This window comes from Sycon ciliatum, chromosome 7, assembly GCF_964019385.1.
Source record: "Sycon ciliatum chromosome 7, ocSycCili1.1, whole genome shotgun sequence".
NCBI classification, from domain to species: Eukaryota; Metazoa; Porifera; class Calcarea; order Leucosolenida; family Sycettidae; genus Sycon; species Sycon ciliatum.
The window spans coordinates 16,178,220-16,199,025 of NC_088649.1; the positions used below are offsets into that span (position 1 = coordinate 16,178,220).

The following is a 20,806-nucleotide window of genomic DNA, read 5'->3' on the forward strand; positions in this document are numbered from 1 at the left end:
GAAACTGTGACTTTTCCGGTATTTTCCTTCAAATCCCCAGGACCCCGGGAGTAGTGTTGATTCCCGGGATTTTCCCAGGAAAACCGGGAGGGTTGGCCAGTATGACAGGTATGACAGGTATGCCAGGTTCGAGCACTTGCTTTTGAGGTACAACCCGGAGAGATCGACTTGTTGGGTACGGAAATGCATCCACGGCTATTTCGTGTATCTGGTAAGTTGGTCGTGTGTTTCGTGCATTTTTTTAGGATGCCAACAGTAATTTTGTGTTTCACGCATGGATGACATCTGTTGCCGGAGCGGCATAGCTCGACAAAGAGAATAAAGTTGATTCCCATCGACATAATGTCTCTATTCCCACCTGATCTATATTACTGCAACCAGATAACGTGATGAGCTCAACACAATAGTCATTATTGGGGTTTTGAGCATAGTCATCCGAGTCCTAGACTTCGCTGATGCCGCACTGGAGACTGTCTCGCAGCCTCTCTGGACACTCATTGAACCGGAGCAGTGCAGTATCATCAGCAAATAAGGACACACCTTCAACATGACTGGGAAGATCATTAATATACACTAGGAAAAGGAGGGGCCCTAGGATGGATCCCTGCGGCACTCCGGACAGAACAGGTGAGGCATCCGATAGAAGTCCACCTACAAAGACAACTTGCGTTCTGTCGGATAGGTAGTCTGTAATCCACTCTAGCGCTGCGCCACACACACCGAAAACTTTGGAAAGTTTAGCAAGTAATGCACAGTGCCACACGGTGTCGAAAGCTTTCTCGAGGTCGAAAAAGCATATGGCAACTTTCCGCCCCAGATGACGATGGTCGGCAAAGTTTTGGATCAGCTTGGTGAGCTGTAGAGCGGTCGAGTCACCACGACGAAACCCAGATTGCGAGGGATCCAGAGCAGGAGAAATATGATTATATAATTGATTGAAGAAGAGCCGTTCGCAAAGTTTGGAAATACAGGACAGGAGGGAAATTGTGTGATAGTTACTCGCTTGGGATTTGCTGCCTTTGCACTTGTAAATAGGCAAAAATTTAGCCAGTTTCCAGTTGGTAGGGAACTTGCCTGTGGTAAAGGAGAGGTTAAATAGGTGGCTAAGTGGAAAAGAAATCGCAGGAGCTAGTTTCTTTCTTGAAGGAATGCGCAATGGAACTTGTAAAGACACTATCTCAGCTCTTTGCTTCCAACACGGAGTTCTACCTGGAAAAGTCTTCCACGAGCGGCGTCAGCTTCGGGTCATAAAGGGTACATGAGATCATTCAACGAGATGCAATATCCCGAAATCCCATTTGCCAAATCTCAAAAGAACTACGACAACAACGCCTTTTTACGGTACATTCACAATATGACTTACAGTTCTTCTAATTTGGTTGTTGCTTGGAACAGCCCGTCAGGTAGTTGAACAAGTTCATTATAGGCCAAATTTCTGGGAGAACAAAGTAGAATTTGGATAGGATGTATGATCCTGGAAGAATATTGCGTGCTAGTTTGTAGGTGGAGTGTGTGGATCACATGGAACTTGTAAAGACACTATCTCAGCTCTTTGCTTCCAACACGGAGTTCTACCTGGAAAAAGTCTTCCACGGGCGGCGTCAGCTTCGGGTCATAAAGGGTACATGAGATCAATCAACGAGATGCCATATCCCGAAATCCCATTTGCTACATCTCAAAAGAACTACGACAAAAACGCCTTTTTACGGTACATTCACAACATGACTTACAGTTTTTGTAATTTGGTTGTGGCTTTGAACAGCCCGTCAGGTAGGTGATCAAGTTGATTATCGTCCAAATCTCTGGGAAAACAAAGTAGAATTTGGATAGGATGTATGATCTTGGAAGAATATTGCGTGCTAGTTTGTAGGTGGAGTGTGTGGATTACAGTGAGGGCTGCGTCCCACCAGCCTGTATAGATTCACACAAAGTGTGAGTTTCGAAGTCTGAAGAAAATGTTGAACGGTTTCTGCTGGGATGACCACTACACCATAGCTCAGTGGTTACAGCATCGCTGGCTACAAGCGAGGGTCCCTGGTTCGAGTCTTGGTGGGGTCAGGCAATTTGTTCTTCAGACTGCTCCTGCTGCCATTGCCGTCGTTGCCGATCTTGTCATTCTTCTAGTTGATGCGGTTCCTGGCACTGCCATGCCAGTAAGTGTCTTGTCCGGTTGTTTTTCCGGTGGTCTAGTTAATTGTGAGGTGACGTTGCTTTGTGTGGATGCCGCTGCGTTAGATCATCTTGTACCAGGATGATTCTTTGCTGGACGATGGCAGCGTCTAAAGCACTGACAGCGGCAATGGGTAGGGTCCACACGACTAGCCATTTGGTATCGGTTGTGTCCACCGCACATGCTGATTTTTCTGATGTATGAGTCGTCCATTGCTAGTCATTTGTTTGAGCATCCTGATTGTTGTGCTGTGTATTCAGATGATTTTGTTCGATTGTGTCATGTGTACGCAGTGCTAGATTGTTTTGAAGCCGTATACATCCACACAAAGAAACCCAACCTTTGCAAGCAAGCATAAGCAAATTAAATTCACACTTAGGCTGTTAGGTAGGTTGTCAAAACCTCGTTAGTTATGTCCAGTGATTATCTCTTGTTGTCGCACTAAATGTCACGCTTATTGAGTTATTGAAACTTCTTCGCGAAGGGGGAGCTGGTTTAGAGACCAGTCGTGACAATGCGAAACATATTCGTGTCTCACGAGTTCGGATGGGTCTACTCGTCATGAACGCTACGAGTGGGTTTTGAGGTATTTCTCAATTTTCGAAAATATCTCACCCATTCTTGTTGGCATAAAGCCAGAACCGTCGCAGTGCACACACCTCCACGCATGCCGGCAGCAAAGGCAGCAGCACGGGCAGCACAGAGCGGAACAGCGGAGCTGAAACTGACTCTCACCGTACCGATTCGGCACCAAAAGCGGCCCAGAGTTTGACCCAAGCCAGCGTCATTTCCGAAACCGCCTCCGACGGTGCCAACACCACTCGGAAAGCGGACCTGCTCTCCAGCTCGCACCAAATGACCCAGTCAACGACCAGTACGAACACGACATTATATCGCCCATGTCGGCAACCAGCACGACTGTGCACCCTGAAACGCCGCCAAGCCGCAGAGGTACAGGTACGACAACATCCAACCTCACCGCACACCGACACAACCACTCCTACCATCACAACATGCAATCACCCAGATTCGGCGCGTGCTGAAGATCTCCTATCCTCACTGGTATCTAACACAGACATGTCTAAACCAGCAGCAAACCCCTGGATTACCTCCGAACAATGCAGGAGAACCAGTCCCAGTGCGGAATCCTCACCTGACTCCTAAAATTCCAAAAAAACTAAAAGAGAGCAACAACATCGACCCTGGCCACAGCCAACCCCTTGCCCCAGCACAGGGCTCACGCCTCAGCAAACTTGTGTGACATGATACTCAATCCTAGCCTACAGTGACGTTGTTCTCCACACCTTTTAGGTATTTCATTAGATTTTTAGGACCCTTAGCCATACATGTAGCCATGCGCCCGCTTATGCCAAATTCCACTCCCCTTTTTAATTACCTCCTCCTGCAATGAAGGGTAGCAAGCATCTTCGTATTCTCTGCACAAACGCTTTCGGCCTAGCCAGAAAACTTCCCGACCTACAGCACGCACTCCTGCAGCATCAGCCCGACGTCGCAATTGTGACAGAAACGAAGTTCACTACGAAGAAAGTGCTTCCCTCTGACATTAGTTTCCCTTGATACAGCTCACCATTTTGGTTGGACAGAACGGCACACGGGGGAGGGGTAGCCATCTGGGTGAAGTCGGCACTCCCCTCCATGCTCATCACTGAACTCATGTCCCCCGCACATGAGATCATCTGGTCTTCTCTCCAGCTGGGCCCAGGTCTCCGCACCGTCTTGGGAGCAGTGTATCGGCCGGAGTCCTGTGCCCCTGGAAATCTCACCCTAATTGACCATCCCGACACCATCCTCTCATAAGCTAGACAGCAGGGCCCCCACATTATCCTAGCTGGAGATTTCAACGTGCACAACCAGGCTTGGTTGAACAGCTCGAAAACTACGCCTGCAGGCGAGGCTCTCGAAGATACCTGCTGCCCATCTTCTTTTTCAGCATGTCACCCGTGGAGACAACCCGCTAGAGCTCATAATGTCAACATTCACGTCCCCAGTAACTACACGTACACTTCCACCCCTCGGTCGATCTGACCATGCAGTTGTACTCTCAGACTTTTCTGATGTGCTCCATAGACGTGAACCCCCCCCCCCCCCAGTATTTTACTACAACAGGGCAGACTGGGATCGCCTCAGGGCGCACCTTCGCAACGTGGAATGGAGTGATATCATCACGGAGGAAATTTCCTGTGAGCAAGTTACCGCTTCGATAACTGCAGCTGTTGCATAATTTTTCCCATCCAAAGTTCTGGAAACGAGGCCTTCCGATCCGGTATGGTGGACGCCTGAATGCACCCAGAAAGAGAGGGAGAAGAAAAAGCGCTGGCGCGACCGGAGAAAACACCCTTATGACCCAGCACTTCAGTAGGCATTCACCAATTCCGTGACTGTAACGATCGCAACTCAGTTCCGATCACGACGTGCAAAGGAGGACAGCCTCTGTGGCGGCCTCTCAACTGGGTCCCTCAGAGACAAACAGTGGTGAACAAAGTGGAAGAACGCAGCTGGCAACTGCACACAGCTCGAACTTCCCTTAATTGTCAACTCTTTCGGCCGCGAGTGGGCAACGAGCTCAGGGAAAGCCGAGGCATTCGCTCGCTTCTTCTCAAAGAAATGTAGCGTTGCCGGTCCGGACCTTGTGGAGGCTGACCTACTGGACCCTGCTCCCTCAGATGCTCAACCTCTTTGCACCATCCGCTTCCGCCCAGAGGCTGTGCGCCGCCTCCTGGCAAAGCTCGAAGTCTCCAAGGCTACAGGGCCTGACAGTATTTCTGCTTGCGTCCTTAAGGAATGTGGTCACAAGCTTGCAGAGCCACTGTCCAAGTTATTTGCCTTATGCTTCCGGTCTTGAGTCCAACCTAGGATGTGGAAGACGGCCAACGTGGTTTTGATCCACAAGCGATCTTCCCGCTCAACTACAGGCCCATATCCTTACTGTGCATAATCTCGAAAATCATTTTGAGGACCACCATCTGCTCACGTCGCACCAGTTTGGATTTCGCGGAGCCTCGGAACATCAGACACTTTGCAAGCTCTCCAAACTGCCTGGGCAAGCGCTGTGGGCTGTGGAGGGCGGCGCGTATCCTTGCTGTGGACATCACAGGAGCGTTTGATCGTGTCTCACATGTCGGCCTCCTCCACAAGATGCGTAGCCTAGGCATCAATGGTCTGGTTCAGAGATGGCTGGCCTCGTTCCTCGACACCCGTTCCTTACAGTGCCTCGTTGGAGGCGTACGTCATCTACGTACATGACCACCGCTGGAGTCCCCGAGGGAAGCATTCTTGGACCAACACTTTTCAAGGCGTACGTCAACGACACGCTAGATGTTCTCGCTGACGTCGACAGCCACAGCAGCCCCAGGGGCATGAAATCGTTTTCGTCGTTCCCCTACGCAGTTGTAGGTTCTTTTACGTCCAATTCACCGCTCTCCCAGGGAGAGTATGGCTACCATAGATTTTGGTATTCTGGATAGCTAGGGACAGAAAGCCTAGCAAGGGCCAACAATGTGAACTTGGCCAGCCTCAGCCAAGTTCAGCTCGTCGGAGCACTCCGGGAAAAAAATCCAGCCAAATGATCGAGTAGCATTACAGACTGGGCTACCAATGGACCCTCAAGCCGCCAGCATCAGGATGCTTGCGATCATGAATCAGCTGAGGGAGACAGTGCGTCTTCTTGTGGAAGATTTTGCGGACCTGAAAAGTCTAACAGCCTCCAAAGAACAGAAAAAGGAAGCCGCCATTGCGGACTTTCGAGAGGAGATTCGGGCTCTCCAGGAAAAGAACATCTAATTCCAACGTGAAAGGAAGAATCATCGGAGCCAGCTGCAGTACGTGCTAGGGGGGATTCCTACGCATCCCGGATAGCCATTGAAGCACCAAGAGAGTCCCCAGGCCCCCAGTCCGCCTTCTAGGCTGCGTTCGTTTTTAGCTTCCTGGTAGAGTAGAATCACTCTATTGATGGAGGTAGACGGTAGAGGTTCAGGGGTTTTACTTCGGGCCCTAGACGACGGCTACAAAGGCCAACTGGACAACAAAGAAGGTGACGCCTAAGAGAATGTTTTATGATTTTTCGCATGCTTATAATGTGATAGTGACGTCAGTTCGCTACAGTACTCCCCCGCCATTGGTGAGGCCGGGAGGCGCGAAGCACGATAAACAAGAAAAAGAGAGAAAAGAAAGGAAGCGCGTCATGTACAAGGCGGAAAGGCAAACATAGAATACAATATGTACAAGAGAGCGCTGCGTGTATGAAGTTTGTTGATAACGTGGCAGCAAAGACCAAAACAAAACTCAGAAAGCAGAAAGTGGAAAAGAGAGAGATGCATGACAGAGGCGGGTGTCAGAGTTGGAAAGAAAGAAAAGAGGAAATGTATGCGTGACAGAGGAGTGTTATCATGTAAGAGGCGGCTGCAACGTACCAGTCACTGAGTACAGGAAACACTGGGGCGAGGCATGCCGTGTAAGGCGAGGACTCATGGAGGCGTGCGTACCTCCAAGTCCTGTGCCGGGCATATGCCTGCAAACTGATACTTGGGGTGGAGGTGGCCAATTTCCAGCTTGAGGCCAGGATGAATACAAAAGACGAAGACGACTGAACTATGTGCTGTGACAGGATAGCGGGTTATCCAGGTGGGCCGGGAGGTCGGCAGGGGCCACACTAGCTCCGAGGCTGGATCCAGTTTCGAGATGGTGAGGCTCAAGTTTCACAGTCAACAGTCCGCGATTGACTGGATCCCGAGAGTTGAGGCGAGCAGGGAACTGCGGCAAGCCGAGCTCAGGGATGGCATAATGAAAACTCCGAAGAGCGCATGTCGGGGGTCACCAATTTAGGGTTTTAGGGTTTTAGCAGTCCGAGGCGGATCCAGTGTCGAATGATGCTGAGATTCAAGTTTTATGTTACCGGCCGGCGATTGACGGCAACCCAAGAGTTGAGACGAGCAGGAAACTGCGGCGAGAGCTCAGGGATGGCACGCATCGGGCAAACTCCGAAGTGGGCAGCGTGTGGGGTCACCAGTTTAGGGCTGTATGTTGCGCTCTAGTCGACGGCTACAATGGCCAACCGGACAACAAAGAAGTCGAGGCCAAAGAGAACGTTTTTTTCTTACGCCTGACTATAATGTGATAGTGACGTCAGGTCGATACAGAGGTATCTGTACGCGAAATTTTTTTCTTCTGTATTGAGTTGTGTACAACTACAGTCTGTATCGGCTATTGAGTGACCGGATATAAGAATATATCGGCTACAGTGATATTGGTAAGAAATATCAAGAGCAATACACCACACCGCCACATTGCGCTCTTGGCCGATCCAAACTCTGCACTCACATCACCAACCCCACAGAAACAGATGTCTGGAGGGTCATTGTCAATATCAATCCATATACCGGAATTGTCCTCTTGTAATTTTCGCTGCTGTTATTTCGCTATCTTTCGCTGGTTTTGTAAACCTGAAACACTGACATGACATTTCGGAATCGTAGGAAAGCATGATTCATATTTTGGAGAGCAGCAAGTCGTCACAGAGCAAGGCTGTCAACGCTGCAAACAAATAGGAGCGAACTTTTTTTCATTATTCGTCCACCAGGCGCAATGAGAAGAAACGCACTGCCCTCACATCTCGTTGTAGCTATTTTTCAGTTCAGACCTTGACAGATCAGGACAATGGCACCCAGGAGCAAGAAGAGTGGAAAATGAATAGCAATAGCAGCTAGCGTGTCGAAGCTTCGCCATGATGTCAAAACTCCATGGCTACCTGCAGTGGCCATGATCATCCTTAGCAGATGGATGGTCCTTCGTAGCTGTCTACATACAACTGTATCTGATACAAGGCTGCTCTTGGTTCTGCACGGGTTTTGGTACAGGGTGGATGAAGATCCACATTTTCACTTACGTTGGTTGCAACCAACTCGTGAGCGTCATCAGGTATCGGTCATAAAGGGTGGGGAAGGGTACCTAAGATCAACCAACGAGATGCCACTGGGCACTGGCGGATAATCATCGAAAAGGTGGCGGATTCTGCTCGAAAAGCAGTGAAATTGGCAGAACGATACAAACCTTATGGCGAGCAATTTGTCGTATTTTGCTTCATTTCTTTATCCACATACCAAACATGCATGAAATTTACAAGAAAAAGTACCGAATTCTGCCAATTTTCTGCCGGCATGATCCGCATATGCCTAGATGCCACATCCCGAAAACCCATTCGACACATCTTAAAAGAACAGAACTACGCCAAAAAAACGCCTTTTTACGATACATGCACAACATGACTTACAGGTATCTCAATTCGGTTGTCGCGTCAAACAGCCCGGCAGGTAGGTCAACAAGTTTATTCTCCAACAAATCTCTGGGAGAACAAAGTAGATTTTTGATAGGATGTATATCACTTCCTGGAAGAATCTCGTAATACTCTTTATACCGTGCTATACACATTTACCGCATATCAAAATAACAGAACTACCCAAAAAATCTCTTTTCCGATATATGCACCCCATGACTTGTGTTGAGTTCGAAACAGGACGACTGACAACGGGAACAAGTTAGTGGGAACGACATTTATTATAGACGACAAGACAAGAGACCAAGACGAACGAAACGCCTACATGGTGATTATTGACGAGTGAGAAAAGAGAGAGAGAGAGAGATCAAGTCTGAACGGCAAGATAAAGGGCCTGGGTAGCTATGGCAAATATGGGCGCGCAAGTAGCTACCCAGGCCAACGGAGCAAAAGGAGACAAAAGGTGCGTACGCAAGTGCATGCAGGCCAGCTAGAAAAGGTACGGGAGGGGGTACCTAACATACCACCCCTCCATGAAAAAAAATCCCGCGTCCTCGCGGAGAGAAAAAAAGAGAGAAAAAGATTTAAAAAAAAAATGACTGACGGAGAAAAAAACACACACACACATACTGCACGCGCGCACGGATCTCACGAAAGTGTGTACTAAATGCACTACAGATTATTCCTGTACTTCTTATAGTGTGTAGTAACTATTGGAGTTTGACGAGGAACATGAATTACTAGTATTTTGCACGGCTAATACAGCCTAGTTACACTTTTGCTAAACATCCAAAAATTAGAGCGTGGCTCACCATGATCGGACCCCTAACTTGGTAATGTTTTACGAACACACGCGCGCACACATACTACAAAAAAATTCACGAAAAAAAAATTTGACGAGGAAGGAACGCATACAAAAAAGAAAGAGAGAAAGGTAGCTGACCTGCATGGCTTGAACGAGACTAGACGAGGTTGGCGTAGGAGAGACGAGGTTGATAGAGACGAGAAGAGTTTGGCGTAGGAGAGACGAGACTGACGAGACGAGGTTGACATAGACGAAACGAATGGCGGTTGAGGACGGCTGGGCATGGGATGATCTCAGGGTCGTGGGTTGATCAATAATCGGGCGCCAATGTTGAGTTCGAAACAGGACGACTGACGACACATTATCCAGACATTACAATGGGAACAGGTAGGTTGGGGGAAAGACATTTATTATAGACGACGAGACAAGAGACCAAGACGAACGAAACGACTACATGGTGATTATTGACGAGTGAGAAAAGAGAGAGCTTGAGAGATCAAGTCTGAACGGCAAGATAAAGGGCCTGGGTAGCTATGGCAAATATGGGCGCGCAAGTAGCTACCCAGGCCAACGGAGCAAAAGGAGACAAAAGGTGCGTACGCAAGTGCATGCAGGCCAGCTAGAAAAGGTACGGGAGGGGGTACCTAACACTTGGATAATATGTTCATAGTGTAGTATCCCTGCCTTGCTTGTAACGTATCCTCGTACGTTAGCGTATCCCAATACGTTAGCGTATGTGGTCTGTTGCCGATTAAAGCTGCTAGCCATTTCCGTTTTCATGAGATTTTATAACAACAACAAAGCCGAACAGAAGAGCTATTTAACCTCCAGGTGTGTACCGGAGAAAGTTCTTTTTATTGCCGCTTCTTTTTTCAAAGAGAATTGGTGAGCACACATGCTCATTCCCTGGGCACTGCAAATTCATTTTCATTTCTCAGAATCATTTTCAACGTTTTTGGCAAATTGCCCTCATCAGGATGCTATATGAAGTGGAAGTCTGCAAAGGAGAAGTTATATACATCAATTTCGTGTTCTTAGGTGTCATGCATGTTCTCACATGCAACGGGAAGACTTTGTGGTAGTAAAATAGATATTTCGCAAACAACAAAAAGACAACTCTTTCTCTTCCTTTCGAAGAACCGAACTTGCCGAGCCTCACCGAAAGCAAACTCTGAAAAAGCCCTACACCAGTACGGGATTCAGCGCAGAGCAAAACATAATAATGAGTCATTATACAATGCATGCAGTGTAGCCGTGAAAACTGGTGAATAAAGAATGCAGTAGATTGGCAGCACGTGACCCATCGTACCGCAGTACGCGACGGCGTCGCGGCTTAGAAATGAAAGGAAACACTGCGAGAAAAGACAAAACGAAAATATCCTTTGTCAAAACTAACTTAGAAGAAACAAACAAAAGGCGACCAAGAATCATTTTGAGAGTCAACGTCAATACTCTTGTGCAGTTGTGCAAATTCTTGTCTTGCACTGTGCAACGCAAGAAACAAACAACCCACGAAATGACTCGTGAACTAACTGTAGGCTAAATTACTACATGTACGCGAAATTGCGTTCCAAAACGAGAGAGCTTGGAAGCTCAGAGCCCTGCGCTATGCTTTGTTGCCTAGCTCATCGTGCGTGCTGTTAGAACTGATGGAAATGCTTTTTCCTTTGATTACCTACATCATTGTATTGCAAAAACGTTTCAATGAGATACTGAAGTTCAAGTAACGTCTTCTGCATAGCTATGGGACCGGCGCTGGCTCTGCCGATCACGGGCGTTCTGGAGTCGACGGGATGTCTGTCCTGACGTTTCCTGGAACCGGCGCTGACTCTGCCGATCACGGGCGTTCTTCTTCTTCTTATTATTATTATACTGACGGCAACTAACATCCATTCTGATTGCATTTACTCGCCTCCCTACTTCGAATTTTTTTTTCAGAAAATCTCCCCATTCACTCAGGAGTCGTATACATAATATGACTCCCTGCTATACATCTACATGACTGTATATACGTTATAATTATTATGCTATCGGCCTGCATGCGATTCCCGGGCTGGTCGACAGGCGGCCCAGCCAGCCTGCTAGTAGGATCTCGGCCTCGCACACAAATTGTGCGAGATTTATGAGTGTTGTCAAGGAGGGAGTGTGCGAGATTTACGAGTGTGATTTTGAGTGTGATTGGACAGGACACTGCGCTGAAATAGAATGAGTGTTGTTGTGATAACATCATTTACGAGTGTGTTGTTACAATACAGTGTTTGTTGTGCGTGTTTGTCGGATACGCAGATAAAATCAGTTGCATAGATAATACTTACGTTGTTGCTTGCATTCTCGCTCTCCACAGCAACTCCACTGCGTGCTGCGTTCTATGTATTCCTATTCTGTACACTGACTCTCTCTGACAGGGTTTGCTGTCACCCTGTCTCTGGGCGCAAGCACCCTCTGACAGACCAAACTGATTTGCTTCATCTCCACAATATTTATCTCCTTTCGATTTGAATTTCTGTTTGTTCTGCACTCTGATTTTTCCTTGTTGCACCTGCGCTTTTGTATGCGGAACTTTGCTGTCACCATCGCGTCGCCATTATTTATATCCATGGTTACGTTGTGGTATGACTCATCGATGCATCATGCATGATCATTCTGCTTTTTTACGCGTACACTTCGATATGCATGCACGCACACTGCAGTACACGTAAGCCAATGCACGCACGCGGGCACGTTTTGCTGATGACAGCGATTTGGCGATCGTTGTTTTTGTTGTTTTCTGGTTGATTTGAGAGTATGGTTGAAACCAATAAGTAAATACAGTCTTCTAGTTGTCTCCACGAAAAGGCCAGGAAATCGCGCTACAACAGGGGTCTGAAGACCGCGTAGTTTTTAGTTGTGGTCGATAATTTCACATGGTCCTTCGAGCCGGATCGTGGAGCTTGAAATCGAGAGTCGATTAGTGTTTAAAAATTGAGAAATTTGGTCAGTCATGGAGGAGAAGGAGGAGTCCAGAGAGACGAGTGAGACCACTAGCTCTGGGACAAAACAACCAGCAGTAGAAGTGTCGGCAAAGACGCAGGATCAGCTTGTTTTGCGCAAGAAGCGCAGGGTGCGTGGGGGCCATCGGGGATCGTGCACGAGATGCATGGGCGAGTTCCAGCACGTTGTGGACGAAGCTTGATATCTGAATGTGTTGGCCGACGATGTCCGTGCGTCTGTGCGTCATGTGCGTCATGCACGCAATTTGCTGGCGTGCAAGAGGGAGCTGCTGGCCGCTCTGGACGCAGAGGTCTTGGATTTAGTGTGTGACGTCAGTGATGGAGACGTTGAGGGGGAAGTCATGGAGGCGGATGACTGGACACTGAAGCTGCAGACGTTCTGCAGCACACTGGACCATATATTGGATTTCCCAGCAGAGGAAAAAGCACGTACCCGTGATGACCGACGCGCCAGTACACCGAGCACACTGGGAGAGAGTTCAGAGAGTACTGCAGACTCGGGAAAAGCAGTCAACCCGATCACTGATTATGCCGCGAGTGATAATACTAGTACTGAGAAGCTTGCTGCCCTTACAGAAGAGAGTGTTGTGGAGTCGTCAGCGTCCAACTCACAGTTGAGTACGCTGTCGTCAGTGTCGACCAGTGGCAGCTCTGCCAGAGTGAAGCTGCCGAAACTAGAGCTCGGCAAGTTTGGTGGCAACGCTATGGAGTGGCTGCATTTCTTTGATGTGTTCAAGTTGCTGATCCACTCCAATAGCGGCTTGACAGATACGGATAAGTTCACATACCTACATAACAGTGTTTACGGAGCAGCAGCAGCAGTGATCAGTGGTTTGAGCCTCACAGAGGCGAATTACGCAGCGGCAGTCAAGTGTCTAGAGCAGCGGTACGGAGATCCGCAGCGTATAATCAGTGCGCACATGGATGCCCTGCTGAACCTGCCAGGTATCAGCAATGAGCATGATCTGTCGGGCCTCCGCAAATTGCTGGACAGTGTAGTGAACCACGTGCGGTCGCTGGAGAATATGGGTCGGAAGACCGAGCACTATGGAGATATGTTTTCCCCAATTCTTCTGCAGAAACTGCCAAAGGCGGTGCGCCTGGATGTGTGCAAAGGTGTAGGCGATGCGTCCTTCTCGTTGCAAGAAGTCCTGTGGCAGTTGCGGGAAGAAATACGAACCGGGGAACGCTGTTCCTATGTGTCCAGCGTCCAAAGTGGCACCAGAGAGCCAAGCCGGGGCGCCATGGCAATAGCGGCATCACTCAACACCACAGTGCACAATATCAAATGTATCTACTGTGGGTGGGATCACGCTACCATCATGCATGATAATTCTGCTTTTCTACTCGTACACTTCGATATGCATGCACGCACACTGCAGTACACGTAAGCAAATGCACGCACGCGGGCACGTTTTGCTGATGACAGCGATTTGGCGATCGTTGTTGTTGTTGTTTTCTGGTTGATTTGAGAGTATGGTTGAAACCAATAAGTAAATACAGTCTTCTAGTTGTCTCCACGAAAACGCCAGGAAATCGCACTACAACAGGGGTCTGAAGACCGCGTAGTTTTTAGTTGTGGTCGATAATTTCACACAAATCCACACAAAATGTTACTGCACTGAATGCATTCCCCCGATACACTTCGCATATATGCTCATTCTCTTGATGGTACCGTACTCTTGATGGTACGGGAGAGGTACAGGATAGCGCCAGGCATGTCGATGGCACAAACAAACAAAAATATTGTGGCCAGCTGTCTTTGCTGGTACGGTACAGTATGGGACAGATACGGGATAGCGCCAGGCGTGACACAAACAAACAAACAAACAAACAAACACCCAATTAAAGCTGTGTGGACCCTGGCTAGCGCGAGACGTTACTGAAGTAACGTCTTCTGCATAGCTACAGGAATAAACTGAATTTCTGAGACATTTCATATTTCACATCCTGAGAGAAATATTGAATAAATAGTAAATGCATCATAAAAAAACACATAACCACGACGGCCTTCCCAACATTAGGTGTTAATATTTCTATGCCTAAACATGTTACCTCAGTGCTAGGAATATGACATGTCTAAAACTAGTGAAAGATCACAAGCTTTCACTGACTTCTATGCTGTGAGTTGGCAGTAAGTAATTAGTTAGCACAGCGCAGATGTCACCAGATAACTTGAGAAATGTCAGAACAGGTTTCTCGCGAGCAATACACGAAAGTGACCATGTCAGTGTTTTCCAGAAAATACTGTCACCTACAGTTGCGCGGTGAAATCCGGCCCGAAGTGCAAAGCCGGCGCCACGAATTGGCGCGAAGCCAGCTCCCATTACATCACTGGCGATTTGTGTGTATGAACTCAATGGTACGCACCTCTCGTAAAAGTTCGGAGTGCACGTGTTGCATACTAAAAACAGTTCAAAATTTCTTTCATTCACTTCACTCAAGCACAGCAGGATCTTTTCGATACCGGAGTACCCAACATCCTGTTTCAACCTCCCTCTTCGCCGGACATTGGTTGGTTAGTTGGATTTATTTAAAGTCGAACAACAAACAGGCATGTCTGCCTCCTTATATGAAGACCACTTCTGGCAGTAAAACATTTTAAAGAAAAGAGAAAGGAAAAAAAAAAAGAAGAAGAAGAAGATAAGATCAAGAATGCATAGACTGAGCATACAGCTAGCCGTAGACTGAGCATACAGCTAGCCTCGGTATGTATCAGAGCATCAGGATTACTACATATTAGTACTCAAGACAGGGGAGGGGGGTTGCTGTCACGCTACAGTAAGACAATACGCGTGCAACACACCCTTGAACTGGAGGGGGGGGCGTGATGTTTCTCGCATCAGGTGGAAGACTGTTCCAAACGCGTGCAGCAGAAAGAGACACGGGATGAGTTCTGAATGGAAGCTGCAGCAGATGTTGTTGGGAGCCGAGCGTTTGGCCAGCCCTAGTCGGAGTGACGAAATCTCCAAATAATGCGCTGATCAGCGGCTGCTCCATGGTGGAAAGTAGGCACCGGTACCGGTAGACCAGCGAGCACACTGTCTCACGCAAGAGCTGGTGTACACAAAGCCGGTTGTGTTCCACATACACGGGAATCATACGGGTACGGGAGGTCAGGTTGTACACGACATGAATGCAATCGAGAATGTGTGGGCTCTTCTCAAGATTTGACAAGAAGAGAATAATTTCACATCGCTGCGAGAATGCTGACCAGCTGGTGCAGGCACTGCACCTGGAGTGGGACTTGTTGGCCCCTGACACAGTTTCCCCATACGTGGAGTCAATTTTACGTCGTGTTGAAGCCCTAATCGAAGCAGACTGCTGTTCTGGGTATGAAATAAACTGTTTCGAAACGATCTCCGTCTTCTTTACTTGTGCTGAACTGAAATGAATGTTACACTTGTCTTTGTTTGGCGCGTTTTTTACACTTAGGTGTAAGCATGCATGCGTATGAGTACAGCACATGCACAGTTCATACGGCACACACGCAACTGTAGATAACCAGTGTTGACATCGTTTATTCTCACCGTGTGGTGTGACTGTTGTAGAGTAATGACCATCCAGCACTGGTGTTGATCTCTGGGCCTTCGTTTCTGATCTCCACTGCCTCCCACAATTTGCGGCTTGCCCTGTCACTGGACCTTGCAATCACAGACACTGCTGAGAAGATGCTGTCCCTGACACTCAGGTTGATCCCTGCTTGCTTAGCTCACATGTGGTCACCCCATGGCTTCTCCACAGTGCGCCTACGAGCTTCAACATTGTGTTCCTCCAGTCTCGTCTCCAGTGTGTGACCCGTCTCTCCGATGTATTTTACCCTGCACAACTTGCATTGAGATAGTATATCACATTCTTCCTCAAACATATTTTCACTCCACCCGACTTACAAGTCAGACATGGTCCCATTGGGCGTCCTCTTCTCTTTGTCTTTCTGATGTTTGGCTCCTAAATGCAGCTGGCCGGACTTTGTGCTAAGTGACAGAGCTGACATTTGAGGCTACCCGCATGCTCGTAAACCACCCGGACTGGTAACTTGTGCTTCCGGATGGCTTTGCTGATGCTGTGATGCACCCTGTCCGACTTATATGACAGCTTCAGAAAGGCACAATATGGATTACCTCGGCGGCGACGCTTGGGTTTCCTTGCTGCTTCTCGGGCATTAACCCTTTATGTACCGCGCCCATCTCGAACCGTAAAAATAATTATAATTACCGTTCGGCGCGCCGCACTTGAACGCACCGGTCGGCGGCGTCCTTTCTCTGATTGACTCGCGGTTTTTTTGCAGTGGACAGCTGAGATCCCACTGAAACTTTTGATGTATGATATGGGGAAGTCACCGTTTGAAAGTATGGAGACCGATCTCGGCGAAAAGTGCGCTTGGCAAATGCAGCGCTCTGCGATATATTTTGCCAATTTGGATCGTGTTTTCGTTCCGTCACGCTGCTGCTAATAGAGATATAGCCTTCTCCAGCTAATGTCGACATCCTCTAGTCGTGGAAGACACCTGGAGAGAGCTGAAGCAGCGATATCTCCTCAGGATCTGAATCGAAACTGCCAATTTTCATCGCTGAAGCCATCACAGCATTCGCTCTCCAAGTAGCAGCGAGAGGGAGGGCAGCGATGGCATAAAATCACACTGGCAGGCGGAGGTCATCCCCTAGTAACTATTTCTTGTCTTCTCAATCACCAATCCTCGCTCGACGTGAGTAGATCAGCAAAAACTGCATATCTCAAATCTGAAATAATTGCAATATGAGCCCCAGCCTGCAGAAATCAGCATATGTGTAATTTTTCCCAAAAAAATTTTTTTGCTCGAAAACAATTTTAGACTACTAATCAATCGAAACACAAAGTTTGGTGACAATCTGAAAAGCGAAAATAGGAAAAATTGAGTCCGAAGTAATATTGGTCAAAAATGGCAAATTTGGCAAAATACCATAATACGCCTAGTTGACAGTGAATGATGCTCATGGCATGTCCAGGCCTTGTCTACTCCTCTGCAGGCTTCCATGGCACTTGACAATCATCTGGGATAAATTGTGCTATCTCCTTGTCAAGATACTGCAGACGCTTCGCAGAAATCCCAGCTGCTGGCACAACCGGAGGCGGATCCTTCGGGATTGATGCAAGCTCAATATTTGGCTTCAGGAGCTGGAACTCTTTCTCTTCTCCATAGCATTCAACACGGGCAAACAATGTGCCGGGAGATTCCGAGCACATTCGGAAGTGCTGGAAGCTCCGGATGCCCTTGACCGGCTGGAAATACTGTGCTAAAAAGGCATCCCATTCCCTCCATTCCCACTCATAGTTCGAAGACGAGTTGGCCTTGCATGACTTATCAATGGCCTCGCAAGCTTGCTGCACTGTGTTGATGTCGCTGCTGCGTATTTTTGCTTCAGTAATCCAAAGTAGGCATCCACAGAGCAACGTGTGTGGCCCACACGCATAAAGTTGAGTTCAATTGTATCCGACATGCCACACAGCACACGCCACATCAGATAGCCAAGCACAGACTTATTTTTATTCTGGCCCACGCAGTTATCTGCATGCAGTGATAGATTCCGCTGTTCAGAGCATTCTGTTTTTAGGTGATGATCAAACATTGAAATGACAGCATTGGGGCCGTGGGCCTTAGAGCCGTCCGGGCCAATGGACTGAGCCTCATCAAACACGAAATTTGTTTGGTGTTTCTTTGCCTCTTCACAGATGCCGAAAAGTTGCACTCTAAACCGCACTTTAAAATACAGTGGCCCTACCTGCCTGCTTTGCGCTGGCAACTCAAGCTGCTGCGCGAAATCAAATGTCAGGTGGCATAGGGTATTGTCTTCACGCGCAGTGGAAATCATGTCGTTGTAGTACGCGCGTTCGTCTCGAGCAGTTTCCAAGTGCATTGCAAGTCGCTGGTTGGCCTCGGCAAACTCCTCTTCTGTCCGTGCTCTCTTAATAGATTCCCGGTGCCTTTCACAAATAGCGCATACATCCGTTCGAGGCTTCATCACCACCACATCACTTGCATGCACTTGCCATAACCTGCAGAATGACCGATACGAAATCGGCTTTTCTGCCGTATCCAGTGACTCAACGTACGAGTCGTACACGTTCCGCTTGCGATGGGAAGCAGGTAAATAAATTGGTGCGAGTTTGGCTCTCCCTCGTGGTGCTGCAGGTTGTGGTAAACCAACAATGTTTGCAATATTTCGCACATATGCAACTGCCTTCTCCACAACACTAGGATGCATTACATTGCTAGGCTGATTGCCTTTGGACTTGTGGCTTGGGAGGTCTGCACTGGCGGCTTCAGCAATGTCCTGCAGCTTGCCATAGACGTGTTGACCGATGCCATTCAGATCCATAAATACTCGCTTACACACAGTTACTCCTAGTACTGTGTGCGTGAACGAATACTCACGCTTCTTCGCGCGTGACGATGTTTCACGCAGAGCGGCTGTCAGCTGTCCCAAGACGAACAGTCGCTTTGACTTTTTAGGGATCCGTTTGAAACTCTTCACCATGGGCAGCAGCTTTTCAGCGTCCAATTTTGCGAAGCAGTTACTGTGCTTGCATCCACAGCCGTCTTCCTGCCAGTCCCTGATCTCCGCCGCGAGCAGCCCTTCTTCTGCGTCGCCAATATCAATGTCGTCAAAATTTACGTAGGACTCGTTCAGCGGGTCGACATGCAGCTCCTCGTCGCTGTCACTGCTGCTAGAGCTCTGACTTACCTCGCCAAGATCAAGTCGTTTTGGTGAAGACTCTTCATCGCTCTCAGTCTCACTGTCGCTGGACAAACTCATCGCGAGATCGTCACCAAAGAATGTACTATCGTGAACTTTGAGTGCCGCTTCGCACTCCTCATCAATTCCCCGTGGGACAATACTTTCACGCCGGCGTCCCTGGGACGTTGTCGCGACAGGTGTCGCCATCGCTGAGTCTAGACTCGCTCTCCGTGTGACAAGGTCTTAGCCGCGCTGTAACTCTTTGACACAACTCACTTGAAGACACTTGAAGCTTGTTGGACAAGACAAACAATCACTCGATCGAAAAGAATCGCGAAGAGCAACCTCGCTGAGCTTCCCACGCTTCTACGTCACTTTTTGATGATTGATATCAAGTACACAAGTGCTGGTTTTCGCTGGCCGGGGCTCATATTTGGAATATTTGACGCAATTGTTTGCGTCTGGTAATTAGACGATGCATCCGTTTTCCGCCCCTTCTGTTGCTGTTCATGCATGCAACTAGTGCCTGTGGTATCCTTTTGTCACTGTGCGTCCCAATGGCCGTCCCTGATACGTCTATACTTTATTTCAAATGTAGCGATCTCAACTGTCAGAATTATGCACAATTGGCTCATAATTGAGTATTCCGTGTATGCCCTCTACTAATAGCTGCATGCTGGATTACAGTATGTTGACAAATGGACCCATTCATTACTATAGATTCAGAAAAACATAACTTGCACTTACAAAATGCATCTAGATTTTATCCTATAGGTCCATCATTGACGAGGAGTACCCTACGCATACATTAGATGCGCGGTACATAAAGGGTTAATGATGAGGCTCTCTGGATAGTAGTTGAGTTGAAGTTGGTCTTGAATTTTCTGTTCACTTTCTTCACACATGGTGTCATTGGAAGACAGACGTTGTGCTCTTAAGAATTGAGACTTGGCAACTGCAAGTTTGATGTGATGGGGCACAGCAAATGCGTAGTCTATCAGCAATCCACTATTGCATGGATTTTGGAAGAGCTTGTACGTCATCTGGCCCGACTGTTGTATGGGAATCGTCACGTCCAATCAATCCAGCCTTTGCTACTGCTGAGCTCATAGGTGAACTTGAGTCGGTCGTGTCCTGCATTGAAGTGCTGTATTAGCTCCAAGAGGCGTTTCTCACCGTGGGTCCAGAGAATGATCACATCATAAACGTACCGTTTGTACAGCACAGGCAGAACCGGTAAATCGGCAAGAAGGCGCGTTTCCAAAGAGTGCATGAACAATATTGCGAATGGTGGTGCTAGATTATTGCCCATTGCAACTCCCTCTAGCTGGTGGTAAATTTGTCCCCGAACCTGAAGAAATTGTTACTGAGAACAAATTGAAGCAAGTACTTGACTTCCTTTCTTCATCGTCACACAATTTTGGCGGTTGTTTAAACACACGCTGCTTGAGCTTTCAGAGTTTTCAGTCCTCCACAGTGTCAGAAACAGTCTCGTTGTCTGGAACCTCCACCTCTTGAGCCTGGGCTTGCTGCCAGCGCAACGTGTAGGCCATCCGTTCGACAGACGTAATCACCTCCGAACGCTCACGATCCGTAAACTTGCCTGTCGAAGGAACAAAGCTCGGTCCAAGCTCCAGAATCCGCCTGGTGCTGTCCGGCACACAATCATCCACAACCAATGCCCGCTGGACACTGGATCCATCACATGTCGCCGCACTACTGGTCCGAGCGCCAAGCTCGGCTTGTGATGCGGCTTGCGTAATTTCATGCTCTTGCTGGCCAGCTTCTGCACGAAGCTTGCCAAGCTTCCCGGCTAGCCTTGCATTTGTATCGATG

The 20,806-nt window shown here is 48.1% G+C and overlaps 1 long non-coding RNA gene across 1 annotated transcript; it reads right to left on the reverse strand.

The window, feature by feature from the left end:
• Window positions 1-1,359: 1,359 nt before the first annotated feature.
• LOC135821445 (uncharacterized) lies at window positions 1,360-8,528 on the reverse strand. Its single transcript, XR_010554358.1, has 3 exons — window positions 8,457-8,528; window positions 1,731-1,802; window positions 1,360-1,435 (listed from the first exon to the last, which is right to left on the reverse strand). It is a non-coding gene; the product is annotated as an uncharacterized LOC135821445 (long non-coding RNA).
• Window positions 8,529-20,806: the final 12,278 nt, after the last annotated feature.